Below are 13,509 nucleotides of genomic sequence, written 5' to 3' on the forward strand. Positions count from 1 at the left end.
AGAAAATCTGCATAGAGAGATTTCTCTGTGAAGGACTGTGGGCTGAGGGAACTAGGAGAACTAAGTAGTTCTCCCCATGTGACATACTAGTGTTTTTGTTGCACACAATGGTAACTGAAAAATCATGGTTAATGCTTATCTTATTTCAGGGTAAGATGTAATTCAGTGAATCAGAAGACAATGAATGCCATGAGAGGACCAGTAAAAAAGATTTCAAGATCAAGCCGTCTTTCAAAACTCAATCTGTGATTCCTGAACTGGATAGTTTATATTTCTTCCCTTTTTTCATTTTAATATTTAACTTGTGAAGTTAATGTTTCACATACTTTTCAGGGAATGAAATAGATAAGAAAGAGCTATCAATCTTATCTTTAGCTTTTCTTCTAGAGTTTGTTCTTTTGTCTGTATGAAAGTAATTTTCTCAAGTGACCATAAACCATCTAATAGCATTCTTATGATTTTGAAAATATCCTAGTAAGCCTTAAGGTTGGCATCATTGCCCTTGCTTTTAATGATATACTCATGATCTGTTCTGATAGTAACATTGCTATTTTATTTGGATTCTAGTTAGCTGTTAGCTAAAAATGTGAGTTCATCAGAACATTTTTGTTATTTTAGGCTGTATCATGTTCAGCTTTTTAAAACTCAAGGTTTAAACAAAGCTGGAAATCAAATACAGTTTAAACTTTAATTTGAACTATCATGGTGTTGTGGAAATAGCCTTCAATCAGGAATCAGCTAGGGTATAGTTCCCACCCTGCTGTGAACTTAAGAGATCTGGGGCAAATTCTTTTACTTCATCTTCATTTCCCACATCTGAAACCGAAGCAAACTGTACAATTTATAAGGTTTCTTATCATTCTAGAAAGCCAGTACTTATTCAGCTGCAAGATCCTGCCACTTTACACATGGCAGTTTAAGTCATTCTGTGACGTGTATGGCCTAGTTCTTTGGGCCATACTTTGGCTAAGTGTTCACAATACTCAAGTCTAGAGTGGAAATAGAACAGGGTATGAGAAGTGTTCTTTTAAGGCATTAAAAAAAATTAAAAATTCTCTTATTTATATTTAGATTGTTTTCTTACTGTCACCTATGTCTGGAAGATACATATGATTTATTCCCCCTGCTTAATAAGTTAAATTATTGGATTTTATAGAAATCACTCAGAGGTAAGTATAGTTTCTGGTATTCTTACCTTATATCTGGTACCAAAACCTAAATTATATTCAGTATCACCAATAATGGATGCCAAATGCTTTTCTCTAACTATTTATAGATATTCACTTTCTTTAAATTAGAATACATACATTTCATATAGACAAATAATTATTCTATGTGACTTTAGAAAGTAATGCAGGGAAACATAAAGTAACTTCCTGTAAATTATTCCAAATAGAAACCATTTGGACATATTTTCACCCGTGTTTAAGCTAGCTACAGATATATCAGGTACCATGACTCATTTTATTAAATAATTACTAGATACTACATTTTTATTTATTTACTTCTGTATACACTATTTCTAAAAAGGATAGTGTTACCTTTTACTAAATATAGAGATATATCTATAAATTGAAACAAGACCCATAAGATGAAAGATAAAAATAAAAGTTAGTTTTGCTAGATTCCCAACTAAGAAAAGCTTTATTTTAAGCTTCCTAGTAATCAGCACAAAGAAAGAGTGAATTACACACCTCTCTCTCTCTTTTTTTTAATGGAAGGGAAAAACAAGTCGAGAAAAAGTTATACTTAATTCTGAGCTCTGAAGATAATTTGTCAGTGTGAAGCATTATACAAAGTTGCAATTATTTACTGAAATAATCAGTATAAAATTTATACTTTGGGGTCTTAATTTAATATTGAAGTATGTATTAATATCAATATTGATTTTTTTGAAGCATTCACAATTCCTGAAGCAAAATATCAGCAAACAATGTTTATTTCAAAAATTTTAGCACCTATAAATGTATTACAAAATGTTAAAAAGTACCATTTATAAAAAAAAATGTTGCTGTAATTAAAAAGACAGATATAATGAGTAATAATGAGGATGTGGAGAAACTGGAACCCTCACACTCTGGCCAAGTGTTCATAGTACTCAAGTCTAGAGTGGAAATAGAACAAGAGTATGAGAAGTGTTCTTTTAAGGCATTAAAAAATTTACATCCCCTCGTGGGGATGTAAAACTGCACCACTGCTCTGAAAAGAGTCTGTCCGTTCCTCAGAAGGTTAAACATAGAGTTACCATGTCACCCAGCATTTCTACTCCTCTGGATACACCCCAGAGAAATGAAAACCAAGGTGCACATACAAATGTGTACACAAGTATTTATAGCGCTATTCTACATAATAAATATCCATCAGCCGATGAATGAATAAATAGATTCTGGTATATCCAAAGAATGGAATAGTATTCAGCAGTAAAAGGAATGAAGCACAACATGGACGGACCTTGAAAACATTATCCTGAGTGAACAAAGCCAGTCACAAGAGATCACATATTACATAATTCCATTTATATGAAATGTCCAGAATAGACAAATCTGTATGGACAGAGAGTAGATTAATATAGTTGCTGAAGGCTGATGGGGCTTCAGCATCAGCTGAAGGGGAGGGTGGGTAATGGAGAAGAACTGCTAATGTGTGTAGGGTTTCTTTGGGGTCTGATGCAGATGTTCTAAAATTAATCATGGTGATGGTTGTACAACTTCATGAATGAAGTAAAAAATACTGAAAGCACTTTACATGGGTGAATTGCATGTAGTGTTATTTATACCTTAATAAAACTATTATTAAAAGCATATTAAACATATGTTAACCTTTTAATATAAATTGGCAGATGAATTTTAATAGGATTTTATTTGAGCTTAGAAAATATGATCTTAAACATTAAAATACATTGTCATTAGTGCCATTGCTGCGTCAAGAGTATATTTTTACCATAATATTTGAACGAAGAAGCTCTTTCAGACACTATACTAGTCAGAAGGACAATGAAGCTTATATACTACTTCCCAGTATTTCCTTGACTTCTTTTGAATAATCCTATCTTGTTTGATAACCTTGTAGAAATATTAATAAAGCATCTTTTGACATTTGACTAGGGTTAGGTTTTTTTCCCCCTAATTTATAGAGAGCTATATAGGTTTTGTTTCAAAGACATTTTCTAGTTTTCATCATCTTCGTTAGTTTTATCATGTATAGCTGGAGATTCCAATGTGAAGTTACCTATATCAGTTTTAGTACTGTGATGGTCATAATCCACTGCACAAGAAATTATTTTGGACTAAGAATTATGTCTTGCAACAAAAGCTTAACACTTTTTGCTTTGTGCACCAAGTGAGGGCCTGTCTAGACCGTATATAACATGTCATTTCTTGGATAAATTGAGTAATTGAATAACAGTTATTTCAATGTGTAAATAATATAGATTTTTTATTTTTAAATAGCAGAATAATAGACTTGTGACAACAAAGATACTGCAATTTTGGCATTTAAAGAGAGTAAGCATACCAGAATACTAAAAGCTGCTATTAAAATCACTGTGTGATTGAGATATGAAAGTATCTTTAAAATATAATATAGGACTTCCCATGGCTCAGACAGTAAAGATCTGCTTGCAGTGCAAAACACCTGAGTATAATCTTTGGGTCGAGAAGATCCCTTGGAGAAAGGAATGGCTACCCATTGCAGTACTCTTGCCTGGAGAATTCTGTGGCCAGAGAAGCCTGGAGGGCTACAGTCCATGGGGTTGCAAAGAGTTGGACATAACTGAGTGACTAACATTTAAATAATAAAGGTGTATTTAAGTGCAAGATCATACCGTTTTGACAGTAGAACACTATTTTTAAAACAAATTAACATATTAATCCAACTTATGAATTAGAAAAAAATCTTGAATTTATAGAGCATCCTTTTAACTTTATAAAGCACTTTCATGTATCTGTATCAGTTACAGAAAGCGTGTTACTATACAGAGAGCTACCCAACAGTGAGTTTATTATCATCATTGAAATTGTTCATGCAGTGGCTAGGTGTCCCTTTGTCAGGGACAGAAAGGACTCTGCAGTTGGGTGAATTTGATGACTGCCAGTATTGCCTGGCAAATCCCATGGACGGAGGAGCCTGGAAGGCTGCAGTCCATGGGGTCGCTAAGAGTCGGACATGACTGAGCAACTTCACTTTCACTTTTCACTTTCATGCATTGGAGAAGGAAATGACAACCCACTCCAGTGTTCTTGCCTGGAGAATCCCAGGGACGGGGGAGCCTGGTGGGCTGCCGTCTCTAGGGTTGCAGAGTCAGACACGACTGAAGCGACTTGGCAGCAGCAGCAGCAGCAGTATCCCTTCTGCTAAGATACTCTGATTCCCTGTTCATTCAGTCAGTTCAGTTCAGTTCAGTTCAGTCGCTCAGTCATGTCTGACTCTTTGCAACCCCGTGGATTGCAGCTTGCCAGGCTTCTCTGTCCATCACCAACTCCCGGAGCTTACTCAAACTCATTTCCATCGAGTTGGTGATACCATTCAACCATCAGTCTTGCCCAGCATCAGGGTCTTTTCCATTGAGTTAGTTTTTCACATAAGGTGGCCAAAGTATTGGAGTTTCAGCATTAGCATCAGTTCTTCCAATGAATATTCACTAGTGATTTCCTTTAGGATGGGCTGATTGGATCTCCTTGCAGTCCAAGGGACTCTCAAGAGTCTTTTCCAACACCACAGTTCAAAAGCATCAATTCTTTGACGCTCAGCTTTCTTTATAGTCCAGCTCTCACATCCATACGTGACTACTGGAAAAATCATAGCTTTGACCAGATGGACCTTTGTTGCCAAAGTAATGTCTCTGCTAATTTTAATATGCTGTGTAGATTGATCATAGCTTTTCTTCCAAGGAGCAAGCATCTTTTAATTTCATGGCTGCAGGCACCATCTCAGTTATATGGAGCCCCCCAAAATAGTCTGTCACTGTTTCCATTGTTTCCCCATCTATTTGCCATGAAGTGATGGAACTGGATGCCATGATCGTAGTTTTCTGAATGTTGAGTTTTAAGTCAACTTTTTCACTCTCCTCTTTCACTTTCATCAAGAGGCTCTTTAGTTCTTCTTCGCTTTCTGCCATAAGGGTGGTGTCATCTGCATATCTGAGCTTATTGATATTTCTCCCAGCCGTACTGATTTCAGCTTGTGCTTCATGCAGTCGGGCATTTCTCATGATGTACTCTGCATAGAAGTTAAATAAGCAGGGTGACAATATACAGCCTTGACCTACTCCTTTCCCGATTTGGAACCAGTCTGTTGTTCCATATCCAGTTCTAACTGTTGCTTCTTGACCTGCATACAGATTTCTCAAGAGGCAGGTCAGGTGGTCTGGTATTCCCATCTCTTTCAGAATTTTCCACAGTTTCTTGTGATCCAGACAGTCAAAGGCTTTGGCATAGTCAATAAAGCAGAAATAGATGTTTTTCTGGTATTCTCTTGCTTTTTCGATGATCCAATGGATGTTGGTAGTTTGATTTCTGGTTCCTCTGGTCTTTCTAAATCCAGCTTGAACATCTTGAAGTTCACAGTTCATTTTCTGTTGAAGCCTATTTTGGAGAATTTTCAGCATTACTTTGCTAGCATGTGAGATGAGTGCAATTGTGTGGTAGTTTGAGCACTCTTTGGCATTGCCTTTCTTTGAGATTAGAATGAAAACTGACCTTTTCCAGTCCTGTGGCCACTGCTGAGTTTTCCAAATTTGCTGGCATATTGAGTGCAGCACTTTAACAACATCATCTTTTAGGCTTTGAAAGAGCTCAGCTATAATTCCATCACCTCCCCTAACTTTGTTGATAGAAATGCTTCTTAAGGTCCACTTGACTTCACACTCCAGAATGTCTGGCTCTAGGTGAGTGATCACACCATCATGGTTATCTGGGTCATTAAGATCTTTTTTGTATAGTTCTTCTGTATATTCTTGCCATTTCTTCTTAATATCTTCTGCTTCTGTTAGGTCCATACTATTTCTGCCCTTTATTGAGCCCATCTTTGCATGAAATATTCCCTTGGTATCTCTAATTTTCTTGAAGAGACTTATAGTCTTTCCCATTCTATTGTTTTTATCTATTTCTCTGCATCCCTGTCCATTATCAGACCCAAAAATGGCTTCTGAAAATATATGTTAATTGTGTCTTATAGGCTGTGTATCTTTAGACTGTAAATATGGACTTTCAAAAATGTTGTTGCTTTACCAGTAGCCAAAACTAGCAAAATTAGCAGTAATATTATTATTGTCCATTCGTTAAATGTAAACTAAAATTAGATACCATTTTTCATCTATAAAATAAACTGATTTTCAAAACGACAATTTTCAGTGCTAATAGAGCTGAAGTTAAGTTCTTAACTTCCCTCGTGGCTCAGAGGTTAAAGTGTCTGCCTGCAATGCAGGAGACCTGGGTTTGATCCCTAGGTCAGGAAGATCCCCTGGAGAAGGAAATGGCAACCCACTCCAGTATTCTTGCCTGGAGAATCCCATGGACGGAGGAGCTTGGTGGGCTACAGTCCATGGGGTTGCAAAGAGTCGGACACGACTGAGTGACTTCACTTTCCTTTTCCTTTAAGAAGTTCTAATACACTGCAGTTGGGAATATAAATTCATATAATTCTTTTGAAAGACAATGTTATATTGACTTAATGTTTGTACTTCTGGTAATCAAGTCTAATGAAAAACCCTGCGCATAGAAAACATGCAAGGACAATTACTGTATCAGTATTATTTGTCATACCAAAAATGCACAATTAAAGGGAAATGCATAAGCGGACTGTGCTTTGTCTTCTCTGCAGAATGAAGATGGAGCTAATTGATTTCACAAGAAAAATTGCTAAATTGGACAGGATGCTGGGGGAAAACCGCCCATAAACTAGGACTATCACAGTCAGCTTACTTATTTTCCCAGAATCTCTAAAACTTTTTTGTATCATTTCCCTGAGTCCTTCATTTTCCAACTTCCTATTCTTGGGTCAGTTATTTTACATTTTCAACCTTTGGGACATTTATTTCCATATTTTTAAATATGTGCAAACTGTTCTCTTGATTAAGTTTTAAAACATTATCGATTGACTTTGTTATAGTATGTAAGAATTTATTTTCTATTTTTATCCTTTTGCTACTCCCCAATATAAAAATCACAATTTTGGTTAAATCTTGAAAAAAAAAAAAAGAACTAATGGATTTCAAAGGTGCCTTTATGAGTATGTAATAGGGAAGAGGAGGGGGAAACCTTTTTTATTTGAGACAATTCTGATATCTTAATGTGGTAAAAGTACTAAAATCATGTAGCAAATCCATTTCTCTTACCTTGCTAGCTCTCAATTGATTATGGGGTACATGGAAAGTAAATCTTTCTGTGAGTGAGTGACTATGTGAAATTACTGAGATTTGGATTTTACTTGTTCAAGCAGCCTGTGCTCACTAATATAGTATCAAACAATATTTTTAGTAAAGCTTATAAGTCTTTGGATATTGTTTTCAGCAGATAATGATATCTTTCTTTGAAACTACTTAAGATAAATTCAGCCTTTTATTGATAGTGATGGCCCCTGGCCTGCCTCCATCGAGTTGGATTCTAGAATTTCAGTTGGTATTTTTAAAGCGATTCTAACTCAGTGTATTTTCTAGTCCACTGAACAGACCAAAATAGTTTTCTTTCTTTTTTTCACTAAACAGAATCTCTTGCTCTTTCATCCATTGGTTTCTAGGATACTGCTCTTTTAAGTGAAAGTTGCTTAGTCATGTCTGACACTTTGCGACCCCATGGACTATACAGTCCATGGAATTCTTCAGGCCAGAATACTAGAGTGGGTATCCTTTCCCTTCTCCAGGAGATCTTCCCAATCCAGGGATCAAACCCAGGTCTCCCGCATTGCAGGCAGATTCTTTACCAGCTGAGCCACAAGGGAGGCTCTTTAAAGCCTTGTGCAAGTGCCAAATACAGGTTGGACTCAAACAACCGCGGAATATACCAATCTGTGTCTGAGGGGAACCCATAAGCACTTCCTCTCAGAAAAGAAGACCGCACACCATCTCTGATCCATAACATTCATGGAACATTCCATTTATGGAATCCTATTAATGGGGTAGGTTCCTGGATCAGGCTGTGATTCCGCTTCCTGATAGGAGTGTCCTTGTTTATTTTTCTCAACGGCCTCTAACTCTACTCCCTGAAAGATTCTTCCCTTTCAATCTTCTTGTTCATATTTGAAGTGGGCTTTGGGGGTTAGAGCCCCCTTTGGAGATGCACAGCTTTTAGAGCTCATTTTCTGTTAGAACAAACTTGGGTTCCCATAGACAGTGGCTTCTTAGTTCAAGTAGTCAAAAGCTTTTTAGTCCATGTGTATGGTTTCTTGGATAATATGGCTCAATTAAAATAGTAGTCAATTCCATGTATAATAATGACAGTTTTAGAGCAAGATTTGTTTCATTGGCCTGTATCTACCCACCTACCAAATGGCAGCTACCTTGCATCTATGGTTGGGCATAAGTTAATACCCACAGTCTAATCTTTGTCACAGGCTGTCCCGGTGGTCTCTTGTTGCATACAACCCTTCTAGGTCTTATTTCTTGTTTTTTTAGGTCTAAAAGTAGTTGGCCTTTCCAATCCTTTAATGCCCCCAAATTTCTGGGCTCTCCTTGAGATGCTCTATACCCTGTTCCTTGCAAACTGGCTGATGATATCCCAAGCTCATTTTTTCCTTCTGCCTGGTCAAAGGCAGCCAGTAACATCAGGCATGAATCATTATTAGTTTTCCCACCTCTTTTCCTTCACCCACAGCTTTGGAAAGCACTTAATCTGCTGTGTATAATAGGGGTCCCCAGACTTGGTGTCCCTCCCTCCCACTGCTACTGCTGCTGCTAAGTCGCTTCAGTCGTGTCCAACTCTGTGCGACCCATAGACGGCAGCCCACCCGGCTCTCCCATCCCTGGGATTCTCCAGGCAAGAATACTGGAGTGGGTTGCCAGACCTGCCAAGTTAATGCCATGCCAGTTGTTTTAGTATTAATATTTTGTTAATATAGCACTTAATTTCAAGTTATCAATATCTGCATTATGACTATAAGAAACAACTCTAGACCTCAGGGGCTTCACACAGAGGCTTATTTTTCTCTCAGTACAATCCATTCAGGTTTCAGCAGTTAAAAAAAAAAGGATAAATAATATTTATATCTTGAAAGACAAAGGAGACCAAGAATGGGAGAGGCACTTCAAAGACTTCAGAATTATTGAGTGTCTGTTAGGTTGGGTGGTAGGTGCATATACACTCATATACTTTATGTTGTACATCTATTACATATATATATGTATGAAATTTTTCATAATAAAAATTCCTTCAGCTGACTTTAACTCATGTTAGTATACATGTAAGTATTTACAAGGAAAGTGTGAACATCATTTTTTTCTCCTTCACCTCATCAGCCACCTTCACAATACCAGAGACTTCTTTAAGATTGTCTAGTATGTTTGTGATGTAGAAATTCCACAGGACTTTAAGTCCGCAGTCTTTGTGGCTTAAAGGAGGCTGTGTGGCTTTGTAACTACTGATCTCCTCAGGCAATAAAGCCATAATCAATGACTCGAGGGAAGCTGCTTTTAATGGTTCTGCTGTGTGGTTACCTGGAGGGACGCCCTCAGAACTATCACTGTGGCAGTGCCTAGCCTCCCTCTGGACCTTGAGTGACGCAGCCCCCCCTCATCTATAGTTAGAGTATCACTTTGGTTTAGCTCCACATTTCCTAGTAAAGACTCATTCCATAAAACTAAACGCTGTTGTTGAAAGTATATTGGTATACTGGACAATGAGAAAACTCACATCTTAGTGTTATCAGCTGCAAGGCATCATTAAAAGTTGATTCTATTTGACCTTCATCACTGCCTAAGGGCAATGGTTCCTAATTCACTGGGGAAAACCTATTTACTGATCACCTTCTATATGCTGCATGCTAGAATACCAAGTGTAGTAAAGAAATGGCAACCCACTCCAGTACTCTTGCCTGGAAGGTCCCATGGATGGAGGAGCCTGGTAGGCTGCAGTCCACGGGATCGCTAGGAGTCAGACACAACTGCACTTTCACTTTTCACTTTCATGCATAGGAGAAGGAAATGGCAACCCACTCCAGTGTTCTTGCCTGGAGAGTCCCAGGGACGGGAGAGCCGGGTGGGCTGCCGTCTATGGGGTCGCACAGAGTTGGACACGACTGAAGTGACTTAGCAGCAGCAGCAGAATACCAAGTGTAGTAAAGAAATCTCTGTGAATAACTATTCACAATAAAGTCAAAATGTGTTATTTTATATGTATAACTGGACCACTTTGCTGTACACCTGAAACTAATACATTGTTAAACAACTCAACACCAGTATAAAATTTAAATTAAAAGTTATTTTAAAGTTACTTTGTATTATAAAGATTATTTTTTTGTTTTTTTCCCTCTAGCATTTCAGTGGCTTAGGCAAATACCAAGGCTTTTTAAAATTGATTTTTATTGGAGTATAGTTGATTTACAGTATGATGTTAGTTTCTGTTGTAAGCAAATCAAGTGAATCATTTATACGTATACAGTTATTCTTTCGCAGATAACCATTATTTTCTTTGTTCTTAATGATTATTTTTATCAAATTATTTAAAGGAATGTTATTTTAAAGCATATACTATTACAGTTGAAATTTAAGCAAAATTAGGAAAAGAAGCAAAATGAACTGTTTTGCACCCAAACAAAACAATCTCTGCCTTATCAAGCTACTTAACAATGAATTCTAATTGTTGAAGCAGAGATGTCAGACAAAGTTGGGAATACCTTGGGAATTTTCCTGTTGTCTTCCCAAATTAACCACCAAAGGGAAGTTTGAGTCAGAGAGTAGCATGGCAGAGCCCCCAAGCCAGGATGAATGAGAATGTTCATGGATAAGTGTACTAATAAACTTTACACTATGCAGTTGTCAGAGATGAGCCTTCAGGTTGGGAGAACCAAGTGAGCTAAACAAAGGAGGCATGGGAACAGAAAGGGTCCTAGCCTCTTTGACATAGGGATAACAGGGAGAGTTTTTAGGCTGAAATCAGAACCAAGGGATAAATGAGTCAGCTGGGGAGGGTCAGAAGAGATATCCAGCATGGTGTCTAAATCAATGAACTTGGTTCACAGTGGTCACTGGCCAACGTTGCTCTGTCCTTTGAAGGTGGCTCTGGGCTTCTCTAGGCTTCAGGTGATTCATCCCTTCAGCACTGTAGTCTCAAGAAAGAGGCCACTTTGTCTGGTTGTAGGGATCCTATGCTGGGAGAATCCCAAGACACTGTCAGGGAATCCTGTTCACTTTATCTAGTTTGATCTAGTTGACTTGATTAAAAGCTGAATCCTGAAAGCCAGATAGGGGCAAAAGAATGTGTGCCCTAGTGCCTCACTGAGGAATGAGAAGTTAATTTGATAAGCAGAGGAGCCTTGCACACTTTAAATGAGGAAGGGATGAGATTAGAACTGACCTATCCACATTTCCTGTGCCACCACCAACACAACTGGTACCAGTCCAACTTTGAGATACCAAGCTTGTCATTTTGGCACCTGCAATATTTTTTTCCTTTACTCTAAACCTTGTCTTTTTCTTTCCATGATGAAATGAGTGGCATTATGAAATAAAGGACAGTTGTAGACTTGGAGGCAGAAAGACCGGAGTCCAAGTCAGTGTATACCAATCAACTACTGAAATGACTTCATTCATTCATTCACATATTTAGTGCCTGCTATGAGCCAGGCATTTTTCTAGGCCAAGGTGATAATAGTGAATGATACAAATTTCCTCTTCCAGAGAGGGGAGAAAAACAAGTAAAAACACATATATGCTGTATAACATTAGAAAAATTTTATAAAGAAAAATGGAGGGGTTAGATTCTAATTGGAGTATCCACAGAGATGACATCATAACAGAAATCTACATGAAATGGAGAAACCTGGGGAAGAGCATTCCAAGCAGAAGGATGACAAGGGCAAAATACTCTAGCTTTCCACTTACCTGGTATTTTAGGAAGAAGAGGTCATGAGAGGTCCTAGGAATGGTAAGAGATAAGGTTAATGGAGTCAGATGATATAAAGCCTTGTTAGACTTGGAAAATAATTAAAAAATTTTTTCTGACAGAAGGGTTTTGAGAAAGAGTTAATACTCTGACTTTTATTTTAAAAGATTATTCTAGCTATTCTATGATGAACTGCCTGAAAGGAGATGGGGGAAAATGGCAAAAGTGGAAGCAAAGGTCACCTTCCTTAGTTACCAGTATAAAAATACCCTTGTTTACAATTCTATAATGGAACTTAACAGTCAAGTTATGGTACACTCTTGGATTCAATATTCCAAAATATTGCAGGCACAGTGTTTAAAAGTATATGTATTTTAAAAGTGAATTTAGTGCATCTTGGAAGAAAAGTTATGACCAACCTAGATAGCATATTCAAAAGCAGAGGCATTACTTTGCCAACAAAGGTCCGTCTAGTCAAGGCTATGGTTTTTCCAGTAGTCATGTATGGATGTGAGAGTAGGACTGTTAAGAAAGCTGAGCACTGAAGAATTGATGCTTTTGAAGTGTGGTGTTGGAGAAGACTCTTGAGAGTCCATTGGACTGCAAGGAGATCCAACCAGTCCATTCTAAAGGAGATCAGTCCTGGGTTCTTTGGAAGGAATGATGCTAAGGCTGAGACTCCAGTACTTTGGCCACCTCATGCGAAGAGTTGACTCATTGGAAAAGACTGTGATGCTGGGAGGGATTGGGGGAAGGAGGAGAAAGGGACGACCTAGGATGAGATGGCTGGATGGCATTGCTGACTCGATGGACATGAGTCTGAGTGAACTCTGGGAGTTGGTGATGGACAGCGAGGCCTGGCGTGCTGCGATTCATGGGGTTGCAAAGAGTTGGACATGATTGAGCAACTGAACTGAAGTATAAAAAAATATTAGTAAAAATGATTGAAATCAGTTAAGTCTCTGGCTTTCAATCTCTGTGGTTACAGTCCTACCTATTTAGGAGAGCATTCTTTGGGCCTCAGCATCTTTAAACAGAAAGGACAATCAGGTAATCCCTAGGTTCCTATCAAATTCTAAATTTCTCTGATTCTGAGAACAAGCCAAGTATAGAACAGTTTCTAGAAAATATCTGGATGGAAAATTTCCAAATACTTTAAGAATAGATTCTTCACGAGTTCATTTGAGGAGACCATGTGTACTGTACTACTTACAAACCTAGTTGTAATTTGAATATTGTGAGAAATACATAATTATAATTTAGTTTGGGGGAAATAATGTAATGCATATAGCATATGAATGCTAATAATTTTAAATGATTGGAAAACTATTTTCTAAGAGGAATTTGAATTGTTAATTTTGAGTATGTTTTCAAATATATTTCTATATATAGAATTATTCTATTATTTTTTGTATATTTTATAATTCTTGGTATTCAGCTTTCCATCAAGAATATGACTAGCATATTGTTACTCTAG

This window comes from Oryx dammah, unplaced genomic scaffold, assembly GCF_014754425.2.
Source record: "Oryx dammah isolate SB20612 unplaced genomic scaffold, SCBI_Odam_1.1 HiC_scaffold_24, whole genome shotgun sequence".
Taxonomy (NCBI): Eukaryota; Metazoa; Chordata; class Mammalia; order Artiodactyla; family Bovidae; genus Oryx; species Oryx dammah.